Below are 15,642 nucleotides of genomic sequence, written 5' to 3'. Positions count from 1 at the left end.
GCAATTGGCCACCTTAAATACCTTTTCTCATGATTGGATACATCTGGCTATGAAGTTCAAAGCTCACTGAGGTTACAAAACCAATTTTGTGCTTCAGTAAGTCAGTAAAAAGTAGTTAGGAGTATTCAAATCAATAAAATGATAAGGGTGCCCATACTTTTGCACCGGTCAAATTTTGGTTTAATGCATATTGCGCATTTTCTGTTAGTACAATAAACCTCATTTCAATCCTGAAATATTACTGTGTCCATCAGTTATTAGATATATCAAACTGAAATGGCTGTTGCAAACACCAAAATATTTAGAACTAAAAATGATTAAGATTAATAGGGGTGCCCAAACTTTTTCATAGGACTGTAAATGTACATAGGGTCAGGTGAGATATCAGCATAGCTCCTTGGCTCGGTCACTCACAGAAGGAAGGTGACATGAGGGCATATTAGACTAGCATGAGGAATAGCAGTTTGGAGCAATGGAGCCGCCCTCAGTGCTCCAAATTGCTTATTTGCCTATTGTGAAATTAAATAATATGTTGATAAAGGAACCATGAATGCTCCATGTAAACATAGCGATTCTGTTGCCTTGTATGGCTGCTGCTTGTTACTGACTGTTTCACCAACCTAAATGGGCACCAGTAATGTTTTTCTTTATTTTGGCTAGAAGGGTCACCTTACATAGACATAGTTACATAGTAGATGAGGTTGGATGAAGACAACAGTCCATCAAGTCTAACCTATAGCCCTACAAACCCTACAGTGTTGATCCAGGGGAAGGCAAAAAACCCCATGAGGCTCATGCCATGATCTGATATAGTCTCATGCTGGTGCAGCAAACGAGGAGGTTGGGAGTAGTAGTAGTAGTCACGGTGGCAAGGTTCTTGACCAAATCCTCTAGATCTGTTTCCTAGGCTGTTGCAGTGTTGAGGGGACCTGCAGGGTATCTGATGGTGCTAGTAGTTTTTCTCCTGTAGCACATCTTAATAGCTGTAATCCTTCATGAACCTGAGGGTGGTTGTAGTGGCCATGATGGCCGTGTAGCAGTTAAATTCAGAAGACAGGGTTTTCACAGAGTAGGACAGAGTAGAAATTAGATAAAAATTAGATAAAACAGGGTAAACTGAATGGCATCCAGATACAGGAGGTACAGGTCTTGCAGAGCATCCACTTAGGGTTAGGTTGATGGTATTCCCATTGACAGTCTGTGTCTCCTTTCCTGGATAGTCTCTCAAAATTCATAACTTTTCTACAAGTTCCTAGATGGGTAGATGATCAAGGTTGCTCTGTCTGATCTGAGGTTGCAGGCAGGGTCATAGTTATGAGGCTCATATAACTTTATCCTCACACTCTCACACAAGGTCAGCAGGGATAAATCCCATCTCCTGACTGATTCCAATGCTTTGGTCTGTTTTACAGCACACATTCATTATGCAGGTAACAATGCAAATGCCATTTTTACAGGCAAACTTAAAGGTGCAAACTTTTTGCTCCCAGTGGGACACTGTATTGGGACCCACTGTCATCAGGAAGTTTTCCTTTCCCCTGCAGTAAAGGAAATATAATGTGCCAGGTTCTTCAGAAAAAGATACGGTATTACTAACAAGTCACCACTTTAAACAAATGGATAAGGCTCTTTAATGTTTCTCCCATAACTTTCCATTATGTATTGTGTATCATGTGTAGTGACTATTTGTATAACACGGACAAGCCACAAAGTAATGTATTGAGATTATTTGAGGCTTCAGTGCCCAACTCACCCATTATACCAGCCTGGCCATACCTTGGCCATACAGACATGTAATCTAGACTATGAGGGTGTTCACACAGTCTTACTGCCATGCTATAAATTACACATTGTTTCCCTTATTGTTGGAGTAATGAATATGTCATATGAGTTATTTCTTTCTATGGTACCCATATTCTTGTATTGATGGATGAAACCTATTTCTTGTTATTCTTCTCGAGCCCCTCTCCCAGGAACCACGTTACCACTCTGCCCTTCGCCATGAGACGTGTCGTTCCTGCACTTTACATACAAGCCTCTGCAGAGATAAGGCACAAAGCCCACAGCCAAAACACTTAGTAAGAGGATGGGTTTAGCTAGTCAACTATTACCCATTTCCTTTTATTTGGCAGCTCAGGACATGTAAGTAAACATTCAGCTTTCCTGCTCTAGTGCAGGGTAGGAAGAAGGAGCCAAGTATAGGATCATTTCTTAACCCCTGTATCACGGTCTGGCTGCAGCCGCTGCCATATGAACAATTGGAGATAAATATTTGATGGATTGTCCCCAAAAAATGCGGAGAACCTGCCAATTGATCTGTCTCCACCCGTAAGAAACCCACAGTAACTCAAAGCTGTCAGATTAGGCAGACAGTTGTAAATGGGATTGTGTGACCCTTGGCTCACAGCCCCCATGCTGGCTTGCTGCCTATCACATATAGACCTGTTAAGGCAAGTCACATCACATAATATACTGGCAGATCTTACAAGTCCGCAGTATGACAGGATTGTACTCTGTGCAGGGCTGCTATAGTATAGGTTCAACTATATTTTGCATAATCTTAAAAAAAAAAAAGTCCCTACAGGGTCACTCCGACATCATGAAAGGACCTAGGTGAACTAGGCTTTGGCACAATAATAGACTCCTAATACAACAGCCGCAAAAGGTCCAGCAGAAGACAACGCCAACTTGAGCTGACTTTGGAGCCAATTGCTTATCGCTGGGACATATTTCATATGGGATCATTCACAGGCAACATATCAGATCTTACCCATGATCTAATATCAACATAAATCGTGATGCTATTAACAGTCGATGTTAATCCACTATACAGATGAAGGCTGGACCTTAGAATCATCTCCTTTGGTGGGTCCAAGGAACCCCAGTCCAATATTGCTTCCTTACACTACTGTGGTTTTTAACTGCAATTGTGAATGGACCCATTAATATCTATGACATCCGTGCCGTACACAAGGACTGCAAATTCTGAAGGATTCTGTCCTATTTTCGTTTTGTTTTAAGCATGTCCCATTTATGCCTAGGTCTGCGGCACAGACAAGTATAGGGAATCATACAAGTGTTTTTGCATATCTATGATTGGAAATGACATGTGGATATGTTTTTGTGGATTGTGGATCAGTATTTGCGGACAGTAAAGAACCACGAAGGTCATGTGCAGGAGGCAATAAAGGGGTTATCTAAGGAGTAATAAGGCTTACTATAGTTTTCCCTGTACTGATTAAACTTTATTACTAATATACATCCCAATCTCCTACAGCTTCGAAGTTACATGTGTGGAGGGCAGCGAGGGAGGTTAGAACTTTTGTTTCTCTTCCTCCCCTACTGATGCTCCAGTTCTCGGGCACATGACCGATTCCACTCTGCGGCCTATAAGCTGAGTAAAGAGGACTCGGTGACATCACTGACAGTCTGTGCAGCTGCAGAGGAAAAGACAGGGACAGAGGAAAAGCCTCCCCAGCAGCCCTCCACCAAGGTAATAGATGGGGCTTCGGGGGATCAGAGAATACACTGGCAAGCTTTATTACGCCCCAGATAAGCCCTTTAATTTAACATTATTTATTGACATTAGTGGATATTCTGTTTGACTTTGCAGTGGAGTCCATAAGCACCCAACATAATGGATAAAGGGACTGACACTTATTTATGCATTGTATCCCTTTAAGACCTTTTACAAAAATATGATTAAAATTAAGGTACAGCATTAAAACAAGAGAGGTCTTGGATAGTAGAAGTTCTAGATTGTTTTACCGCTGTTGGCCTTAACTAGTGCCCCATTGCTTTATGTCTTGCCTAGGTGCCTTGACTTAACACCGTCATCCTCTTCACAAATACGGTTCTGTCTCTATCTGTTCTCCCCCGTCTAAAAATGTTAAAGAGGTTTTCCAGGTCTCTGATATTCACAACCTATTCTAGGGATAGGCCATCAATATGTTAAACAGCTGGTGTGCAGGAGTCCGATGGGTTATCATAGTTACTATCACAATGACTTGAGTGTTCCCCAAAGTACATGTAATGTGTTTAGTACCTTTATATGGGTGCTGATATGGCTGCTCCTACAACACAAGCGTAGATATGGCTTTTTCTACAGCATAGGCTAATATTATATTATTGTAAATTCACTAACATAGCTAAAGCTATGACATAGCAGCCATATTTTGAGCACTAAATAGCAATATCAGTTTTGGTGCTGCACAGTCGTGTCATAGCAGGCACTGTATGGCAGCATTAAATTCAATAGGAGATAACTGTGGCTGCAGACCCTCAGTCGGGGCATAGGGTCTACATGACCTGTACTCTACGGTGTTTTTGTTACTGTTTTGTTACCATGGAATATGACGGAGTTGCTACCTGCTACGATCCCATCTATCCAGTGCAGGGAGGACAGCGGTTGTGTCATATCCTCATACAGAGGAAATAGATACGTCTGTCTGGTTATATAAATAATTTGCTGAAAATCAAAGAAAACAAGAAGATTATTCTGTATTACTGCATTGGGTCTGCAGATAATGTACATCCAAGCAAGAAGGAGTTGTCGTTGTTCAATGGCTATTTCTTTGAATAATTAAATGAAATTCTATTTATTAAATTAATTATATATTATTTTTCTTATTTTTTATATATTATATTATATTTTAAGAGCTAACTATAGTGTGTTGTGTAGAGATCACAATTTATTTGGGTACATTCACAGTAATGGCATGGCAGATCACTGCTAAAGAACATATAGTAAAAAAAAATGTACCAGAAGCAGTGCAGTGTGAAAGCGGCCTCAATGTGAATTGTGTTGCATGGACTGGTGGAATCAAGGAGTATATGAGTATATCTCAGTACCTGCCATCTCCGGGGCCTGCATCTGTCTTGAGAAAGATTTGATTTTTCAGCTAGAGGAAGAAAAGGCATCATGACCTATCTTCTGGAAGTTGGCATAACCTATTGAAATGAATGGGAACTGGATGAAAACATGACACAGTTTGTAATTTTTGTTTTTTAATTTTTAGGTGCAGCCCCAAATGGGTGAAAAAATCCTCCAGGAGCCATTTTCTAAAGTATTTTTAACCATCACAGGACCTGCATCCAGCTTTATAGCATACTAGCTGGTACCCGCGACTTCGTCTGCGGTGATTGTAGCAGTGGGTATATACAGGCGTGGGTAAGGTTTTCGTACTGTGTATAAGGTATGGGATATGAAATGTAACTGTGTATCTTGTTTTTGCTGTAATTCTGAGAGCACATGAGACTTTTGTGATGAATGTAATTTGTATTTCAGCCGCTATACGGTGTTGGTATAAACTGTACATAGTGTCTTTGGGACAGAGGGATTACAGGTTAATATACTTCAATATACGACATTGTATGATTTGTTATTTTCCGCCAGTACATGTAAGTTTTGGGCACAGGATACTCTCGAGCAGCCACATAAAGTCTGTCCCTGTGCATGACAGTTTAGTAACTCCATGCGCCTCTTATTAATACCAATTAACCCCATCATGTCCCTTACATTAACCCTTGTGTAAGAGTTACTGATATGTGAGAGACTTGGAGGTAATAGTTAAGTATCTTCATTATTGAGGTTTTTTTATTAGTACGTCCATATGTCTCACATATTAGTAACCTTTATATGGGGCACACAGGGGTTAATATGAGGGACATGATGGGGTTTATTCCTATTAATTTGAGGCACACAGGGGTTAATATGAGGGACATGATGGGGTTTATTCCTATTAATATGAGGCACACAGGGGTTAATATGAGGGACATGATGGGGTTTATTCCTAATAATGTGAGGCACACGGGTTAATATGAGGGACATGATGGGGTTTATTCCTATTAATGTGAGGTACATGGAGTTACTAAGACTAAACTAATAACCCCAAATGCCTGACATTAATGAGAACAGTAATCCTATGTACCTGTGTGTTTTTCAGTTTCACTTTGCTAGCAGCTTCCTCTTCTCCTCGGGGAATGTTTGCAGGATGCAGACCACTATAGCAGGCACAGACCTGAGCGATTAAGCTCCACCCCCTGGGTTTCCTGCACCCCTCTCAAAGGGGAGTGTCCTTATGCTTGAGCTCTAGCAGAGCACTTAAGGGACTTCATTTAACTCTTGCAGGTCCTGTGCTGCTGGTGTGCCAGTGAAATATGGCAGGAGTGCCACTCTTGGCATGTGTGCCAGGGGTTGCTGACCTCTGCTGTAGAGGGTAATATGAATTTTGTGGCTTGCTATGGTCCAAAGTGTGTGAGATTGCAGAAATAGTGATGTTAGTTTGTGTTTTGTGGGGGTCCTGGGAAAAACGTATGTGCGCTATTGTGACGAAAAGTAGCCTATTGCGCAATCGAGTGTAGTGACTATGTTTGTGGAAAATTTCAGCCAAATCGTATGGTCCAAAGTGTGTGAGATTGCAGAAATAGTGATGTGAGTTTGGGTTTTGTGGGGGGCCTGGGAAAAACGTATGTGCGCTATTGTGACGAAAAGTAGCCTATTGCGCAATCGAGTGTAGTGACTATGTTTGTGGAAAATTTCAGTCAAATCGGTCGAGCGGGTTTTGCGTGATTGAGGAACAAACATCTAAACATCCAAACATCCAAACACACAAACCCACAAACATCCAAACTCACAAACTTTCACCTTTATAATATTAATAGGATAAGTATAGCATAAAAATTAAAATAATGCCTTTCATTTTAGATGCTGTGACCATAAAATTTAATAAGTGAAAGTATTTTTTAAAATTATTTAGCCACATCCAGCATTCAGTCTATAATGGTGCTCCTATTAGAGGTGGACAGTAACGCCCCCGTGTTTGCTCCTGCCTGACACCACCCACTTGACATTAGAAAGTCTAGTTATATGTTATAGTTATATAGCATATGTAGCACCAAAACTAACAGCACTGATTGCTCAGGAGTGACGGGAGCTAGAGAAAAGATTCCAGAGTCAGTGGTGTAGCAGCTATTGAAGGATGAAAATCAGTAGTTGTTGGAGGTGGTGAAAGGTCCTCTTCCCATCCACACACTGCGGGAAAATACATACGGTGGATATGCTGTGATTTCCAAAAACATTGAAATTTTGGAAATCTCAGCATGTCAATTATACCTACAGAAACGCCGGTGGTTGGAGGCAGAAAATCCTCTGAGGAAACATCTGCAGATTTTCTGTTACAAGTACTACTGGTAAAACCACAATATGTTGCCACCACAGTTTTTCCCGCAGCGCTTTTTTTGCTGCAGTCCGCTATTTTAGGCAATGGCCTTCTAGAGGCAACTCTGGCTTCATCTGGCCATAAGTAGAACAGTCCTATAATTCTAATATGATGCCCTTACACAGAGCACCACATGTGGACAGAGCCTATGCCAATCCTCATTTACGTACAAGTCACTGGTCTCATTGATACTCATGAATTCTCGGCTATGTGAAGAAGACAATGTCTCACAGTCATAGAGTTGAGGTAGGAAATATATTATAAGGTTTGTGCTACTTTAGAAGTATTTATAAGATATCTTTTTATTTAAGGCATATGCCTCGCACAGAACTCAGGAAGAGGATCCCTTTCTATTTAGTCTAGAAGGATGAAAGGTTTTTTCTTAGCTGGAAGGAAGATCTTAAAGTAAATGACAAGGTGACCCAGTCATAATACTACTTGTTAATTCTAAGTGAAAGACCAATCTCCAGTGTAGACAGTCGTGTGCTCATATGTAGAGTAGACACGCTGGGAAGGTAATGTCTAGAACAAATTGGACTTTCTCCTATTGTGAGTACAATATTATCCTAGTAATTCAGAATGGTAGTTCCAAGGCCGGAAAACCACAATGAAATGTATAAAGAAGTCACAGCATTGACACTCATTATACTGACCCAGACTAGAGATGGGAGAGCTGCTTTGGTATGAGACAGTTCAACCCGAAAATCCAAAATTGTCTAGATTTTAACAAAACTGAACAATTGAGGATTCATCTCGGGCAAATTAAAATGGTCACCACGACATGCATTGTGGAAAATTATTATACTCTGGGGACTTTTCAAACCCCACAGTATAATGGGGGAGGCCTAGGGGAGGAGTACTTGCCTATCCTCACCTCTTTCGGTTTCCTTGGTGACATCATGCACCCAGGTCACTGCTGAGGCCTGTTATAGGGCCACAGCCATCACATGGGCATGTCGAGTGTCATGTCATAGTACTTGGCATGGCCATGTCACCGCTGAGGCCTAATCGCTGGTCGCAGCAGAGACAGTGACTCCGGGTGCATGTTGTCACGCAGAATGGACATGGATGGTTCACGGAAATACACTAGGAATACAACGTCCATAGTTTTCTAGTCTGCAAAAGCAGATATCTGGTGTGAAAGCAGTCTAATTCAGACTTTACATCTGATATCACAAATGTATGGCAGAAAACGGCAAACCTCAGTTTTCATACAGTAGAGTCCATGTGTCAAATGTAACTAATCTAACAAATGATGATCCCTCTCCAGCTTGTGGGAGTTGAGCATAGTTTCCATTTTAAACTTTTAAATTGCGTTCTTTTTCCATAGCAGGGATATAATATTACGCCCCCATACTTCCCAGTCACTTCCTTATCCAATGCTGTATTTGTTTAACCTGCAGTAAATACTCTCCGGCAGACCTGGACTGTATCTACATCCAGTGGAAAAGGAATAAATTTGATGGGCTCGACAGAGTCTTAAAAATGGAACTTCATGTTTTGATTAAGACTTGGACGAGGCCTCTGTTTATAGGTCTAATTAGCTGGGGATGGCGCGGCCGCGCTTACGCTCTACGGGCTATGTTTGTATGTAGTTTGGGGTTTTAGTTTTGTGTTCTTTCATTTGTTACTATAAAATAGTTGCAAGGCTGTGATCTGGTTTTTGCTTTACATGCCAAAATATTCCCAAATTACAAAATTAGAGACCTGGAAATGCCTTGATGTTAATGTAGTCATTAAACAGAAGCAAAGTTGTTTAAGTATAGGAACACAACTTGTATAGTGATTCACACGCATAAGGTTTGCACATATGGCCATCTCACAGATCTCAGTGGTTTGGAAATTTAATAAGGCGTATATGCCCCCCATGGGAACAAATCCTGTAGGTGCAATATGATGGATGTTCCTAGAATTCCCCTCCAATATGGTGCAGGAGGAAGGAACTGTATGGTAGTACACAGAGTACTTATGGTTCCATAACATAGAGCTATAAGGACCTTATGTGCTTCTTTATAAGATCCATGCAAATAACTCTACCATGTACTTTAGGCCATACATGAACTCAAAGGGTTTTCCATTTTGGCAAAACGCCAAGTACAAAGTGTCCTCTTTTTGGGATCTCTATTGATCATCTATAATATGAGAACTGGCGAAATAAGGCCTCGTTCACACGGGGAGCTTAAGGGCGGATTTTGGCACCGAGAGAGACGCGGGGAGCCGCGGCACTCTCGGGCCAAAATCCACCTGCCACGACTGTTGCGGCTTCCGACAATGGCGGCTTTTCCTTCCGGAGTAGGCTCAAATGAATGGGCCGACTCCAGAGATTGCTGCCGTGGAATCCGCCTGATAAAAAGGCGAGCAGTCTCCATAGACCCCCATTGTGAGGGTGCGGATTATGACGTGGATTCCGCACCATAATCTGTCCCCTCTGTGCCCGTGTGAACGGGCCCTACAGTTTCTGTTTTCCTGTGGTACCGCTACTGGGAAAATTAAAAGGGTTGTCCAATTCCTTTTTTTATTATTTAGAATTCCTGTTGAGGAGCCCTTTAACATGACAGTACTCACCTCTCCTTGGGTCTCAGTAATAAAACTTAGCCTTTATTAATACATAATAGAATAAAAAATAAACATATTGTCACAACTAATGTAATGCCATGAGCCCGAAGGGAAATCCATAAGTGATATCTAGGGAGTCATCTCACCACTAGACCACTAAAACTATATGTGTTTCACCCTCACCCCATTGGGCGGCACGTTGGTTCACTGATTAGTGCCGTTGTCTTGCAAGGAGTCCTGGGTTCATATCCAACCAAGGATATCTGCAAGGAGTTTTTATGAGTGAGTTTCCTTCCACTCTCCAGACCTACTGAAAAGGAATGTAGATTGTGAGCCCTATATGGGACAGTAACTATAAATGTCTAGGTATGGGACAGTGACTGTAAAGCGCCGCAGAATATATTGGCACTATATAAGCAAGCCAAATAAAAATGTGCATGAGGGATCATCAGGAATCATTAATAAGCTTAGGGCCAGAACCGTTTTAATGCATGGGGGGGCCCAGTGCAAATTTTTTGAAAGTGGGCCCCCAATGCCTGCCCCCCATAACTTACTTTCCCCTGCCCTCTCAACCACTAATGTTATATTAAAAAAATAAATAAATACGCATTGTACTTCGTTCCCACGGACCTGCAGGCTCTGGCTGTAATGTCTGCGGCTCGGTGCTTATTGCACTTCCCTGCTGCAAACATTATCAGTCGAAGGCTGAATAATGGAGCACGGAGCTGATAGCCACCTCTATCTGTGGCCTGCTGCTCGGAACAGAGGGACAGCACCCAAAATGTGGGACTGTCCTGCACAATCCAGGGCAGCTGAGGGGGCCCCCACGACCATAGGGCCCAATGCTGATGCACAGTTGCACCTATGGTTAAAGTGGTCTTGCCTAGGGCCTGAGTAATTCTTCATACATTGCATATGCGGTCTGGTGGCAAGATGATTCCTTAGATTTATGGATCTCTTTGTAAATGCCATGCACCATACATTTACGTTCCCATAAAAGGCTGCACCATTAGACTTCTGATATCCAGAATATTGTTCTGCTACACCAGACAATATCCTCACCATTTAGTTGTGAGACGCCTTCACCTGACCTACACTTAGCTTACAACTGTGTCAGTGCAGAGGTGGACTATTAGACTACAGTATCTATTAGGCTGATTGATTTCATCATGTTTTGGGGGAAATAATTTGTTTAACCTGTACATCTGTTACTAGCCTTGAATATTGGGAACATTATTCAAGTGGACGAAAGATGAACATGGCTCATTGTCCGGAAGTCTCAGAGTCTCAGGGTTTTTTTAGCTGATGTTACCCAAGCCTTGGAAAAGCAGTGGAATCTGTAATCTTTGTGCCAGCCAAATGGTGACCTAACACAAATTCTTCATCTACATGGATGAAAACCCAACTGTGTTCAGAGTTGGCTTGACTCCCTTAAACCTTCCTGCACCGCTGCCCCCGAGGATGCTTCATCTCGTCTTCCCGTCATTCCAGGCCCAGCTCCAGGTGTGGCATCTCTTTACAAAAATAAACTAGCCTCGTGGCACATTCCAGCTTCACAAAGATGAAAGGAACAAACCATAATTTGTTACAAAGCTTTATACTTTTTCCATACTGTCTATAGTCTCAGACTCGAACAACTAACTGTGAAGCTGTTAATATTTGTTGAGCGAAGTGTTAACCGCTTTCTGCTTCATTGAAAATTTACAATCAATTAAAGCTAATTTATTGACAGATGGCAGTAACAACATTGCAGCGTAATAATGTCAGCTTCCGAGAAATAAACATTGCACATAATCAGCGGAATGGAAAGATCCAGATGTGGATGGTATACAAAAGGGAACACTCTGTGTAGGTGTTCCGAGAAGTCAATACGCAGAGCCTTATGTACTCACCAGTAAAGGCTGGATTTAGGATTATGGCGAAGGGGCCTTTCAAATCCGTTTAACTTGATACTTCACTAGCTTTTATCTGCTTGGATAGTTTCCTCCTATCTATGGTCTTTCCCTTCTGCACAGCATGGACCGCTGCAACAACATGCAGGGTTGATATTCACCAGTAGAGATGGGCAAACTCCTCAGAATTGGTTTCAGTTTAGGTTTGGCCGTTTGTGTCCCTGTTTGGTATGAACCACAACTTACATTGTCTTAGAGTATAGAATACTGTCAGGGCTCCTAGGAACCTATCTATAAAACATAGTGTAGAACACTGTTAGGGCTCCTAGGAACCTGTCTATAAACCATAGTGGAGGACACTGTCAGGGCTCCTAGGGACCTATCTGTAAACCATAGTGTAGGACACTGTCAGGGCTCCTAGGAACCTTTCTATAAAACATAGAGTAGAACACTGTCAGGGCTCCTAGGAACCTTTCTATAAAACATAGAGTAGAACACTGTCAGGGCTCCTAGGAACCTATCTATAAAACATAGTGTAGAACACTGTCAGGGCTCCTAGGAACCTGTCTATAAACCATAGTGGAGGACACTGTCAGGGCTCCTAGGGACCTATCTGTAAACCATAGTGTAGGACACTGTCAGGGCTCCTAGGAACCTATCTATAAAACATAGTGTAGAACACTGTCAGGGCTCCTAGGAACCTGTCTATAAACCATAGTGTAGAACACTGTCAGGGCTCCTAGGGACCTATCTGTAAACCATAGTGTAGGACACTGTCAGGGCTCCTAGGAACCTTTCTATAAAACATAGAGTAGAACACTGTCAGGGCTCCTAGGAACCTATCTATAAAACATAGTGTAGAACACTGTCAGGGCTCCTAGGAACCTATCTATAGAACATAGTGTAGGACACTGTCAGGGCTCCTAGGGACCTATCTATAAACCATAGTGTAGGACACTGTCAGGGCTCCTAGGAACCTATCTATAAAACATAGTGTAGGACACTGTCAGGGCTCCTAGGGACCTATCTATAAACCATAGTGTAGGACACTGTCAGGGCTCCTAGGAACCTATCTATAAAACATAGTGTAGGACACTGTCAGGGCTCCTAGGAACCTATCTATAAAACATAGTGTAGGACACTGTCAGGGCTCCTAGGAACCTATCTATGAAACATAATATAGAATACTGTCAGGGCTCCTAGGAACTTATCTATAAAACATAGTAATTACTATAAATAGTAATTACTCTGATAAACAGAGATATATATTTTTCCCTTTGACAGAATACATGGTTGTCAATCCCCCCACAGCAGTGGTGCTCCTTTTTTATCATCCTTATTTGCCATCTCTGTTTCAAAGGAACATGGGGAACCCCTTATATTGACAAAATTAAACCTGATTCTATGAATCAGCCGCACTTGCAAATCACAAATGGAGTTACACACTCTCCACACAAGGGGAAAATATTCCATTCATGAATCCCTCAGGGTCGGTTCACATCTGCGTATGTATTCCGTCCGGAGAAGTCCGCATGAGGCCCCCCCGAATGAAATACAAACTCAACTGCAAGTGCTGTGCAGTTAAAGCACACGGACCCCATAGACTATAATGCGGTTCATTTGCTTGCCACGCACTGCCCGCACAAATGATTCGTGTGGGCAGTGCGTGGCAAGCACACGTTCCCCATTATAGTCTATGGGTCTGTGTGCTTTTTTTCTGCACAGAACTTGCAGTTGTGTTAGTATTCCGTTCAGGGGGGTCCTCATGTGGACTTTCCTGGACAGAATCCAAACGCTAATGTGAACCAGGGGTCGGTGGGAACACATGGAGCACCATTCACTCCACTCTATGCAAACTGTCATACAAATGGCAGTATATTGCAATGAATTGCAATGTATTAGTGTTATAATGCATTGTATTAGAGATCAGACCTCCTGAGGTCCAAAACCCCAAGGGGTTTATTAAACACAGTATAAAAAAAAGGTTAAAAAAAAAAAAAAGTATATAAAAAGAAAATTTGAATCACCCCCGTCCCTCCCTAGAATGCATATAAAAGTAAAAAAATTATTGTGAAACATATACACATTAGGTATCCCTGTGTCTGAAAATGCCCAGTCTATAAACTTCTAAATATATTTTTCATGTACGATGAACACTAGCAGGTAAAAAAAATTAAATGTCAAACCAATATTTTTCCACTGTTTCATCTCTGATCTAAAATTTTAATAAAAAGAGATCAAAGAAATAGACACTCCGCAAAATGGTATTACTAAAAGGAACATCTGGCCGTGCAAAAAAAGATGTCTATGCATCCCCGTACACAGAAATATAAAACAGTGACAGGTGTCAGAATAGGAAAAGGGTTTTGTTTTTTGTTTTTTTGAAAGTTTTGGATTTCTTTAAGGGGTTAAAATCTAAATAAAACTATATAAATTTAGTATCCCCGAAATTATATTGAAACATAGAATACAGGTGACATATCATTTTGGCTTCAGTGTGAATGTCATAAAAATGAAGCCTGTAAAAAAAGTTGCAAAAATGCACTTTTTCTCTAATTCCACCCCATTCTGAATGTTTATTTCCCAGTTTCCCAGTACATTGTACAGAATATTAAATGGTACCATTCTAAAGAACAATTTGTCCTGCAATCATTATACGGCTCTATGAACGGAAAAATAAAATAGTTACAGGTTTTGGAAGGAGGAGTCAAAAACGAAAATCAAAAAATGCCTACAGAGGGAAAGGGTTAAGATTCTGTGGCTTAAGTCAGATTAAGAAGGTCCAAGAGGAGAGAATTTGGATAGAAAATGATTAGAAATGGAGGCATGGTAGATACATAAATTGCACGCTCAAATCCCAAATGGTAATAATGAGGGATTCCTTTAATTATTAGGTTGTAGTTGAGGAGCGTGTGCAAAAGTGACTGTTTACTAACAAAAGTCCAGGAGCATGCTCAGTAGGAGCATGCTCAGTAGGAGCCTTGAAGTTAATTTCATTCTAAGTCGGCGACCATGCAATAAGGGACTTAGACACTATTTGCTAGAGACAGAAGTGCAGGAGCATGCTCAGTAGGAGCTTTGTGGTTTATATTATTCTGTTAGCAAGCATGCTCAATAGTGATCAGGTGTGTAATGGCACATGGGGTGTAATGTGATGATCAATTTAGGAGAACAGATGAGTTGGCTCTAATAGGATTGGTAGCTAATAGCGGAGTTTCTTGAGTAATGTCTGGTGCCCCAATGACAAGTGGTGATTTGGAAAGCAGGAGGGGAGCATAGCTGATAAAAGAGGCCCCGCCGAACCTGCTCTATACACAGCCCAATGAGTGCTCTTTTGAGTGAGGGTGGTCCGGCCCCAGTGGGTGGTATTAGGGATGTCCCATCTCCAGCCTCACAGGCTACAAGCGCATCCCTGTTCAGCCATGTCCTGCAGGGCCAGGTTTCTGCAGGCCGCTCCATCAGGGCTGCTGGTACCAGTGCGGGATCCGCTACACGGGGTTCTCTCTTTTGCTTTCGTCGGTCCTCCGTGGTCTCTGATGATTATGGCCGCTCTGGAGGTCGTCATATGCAACCCACGGGTCAGCTGACTTTAGGTCTGGTGGTAGGAAGGTGGGTCACCGGCACTGTCGCCCCGTTCTTCTAGGATGCCGTACTTATCGGATTGTTCTTCTTCTTCAGGTCGGAGTTGTCATCAGCACCACAGCTCTCGCAGCTAGGGGGAACATCGGGACCGTTCCCCTTGCAGGGTCCATCGCTGTCGTCGTTGACACCGCAGACACCGAGCTCCTTCCAGGTCTTACAGCCAGCATTGCTCTAGAGCGGCTGGTCAACCGTCAACTCATCTTCTCGGACGTCTTTTCATCATGGCAACAACTCTTCACCCCGCCACGAGTCAAGGCCTTCTTCACTCGTTGATCACCATGGTTCGGTGTCCCACAGCCGTGCTGCGGTTACTCCGGAAGTGGATCAGTGCC

Source organism: Leptodactylus fuscus, chromosome 5 (assembly GCF_031893055.1).
Source record: "Leptodactylus fuscus isolate aLepFus1 chromosome 5, aLepFus1.hap2, whole genome shotgun sequence".
Lineage (NCBI taxonomy): Eukaryota > Metazoa > Chordata > Amphibia > Anura > Leptodactylidae > Leptodactylus > Leptodactylus fuscus.
The sequence above is the reverse complement of the archived record's forward strand: the minus strand, read 5'-3'. Positions refer to the sequence as shown.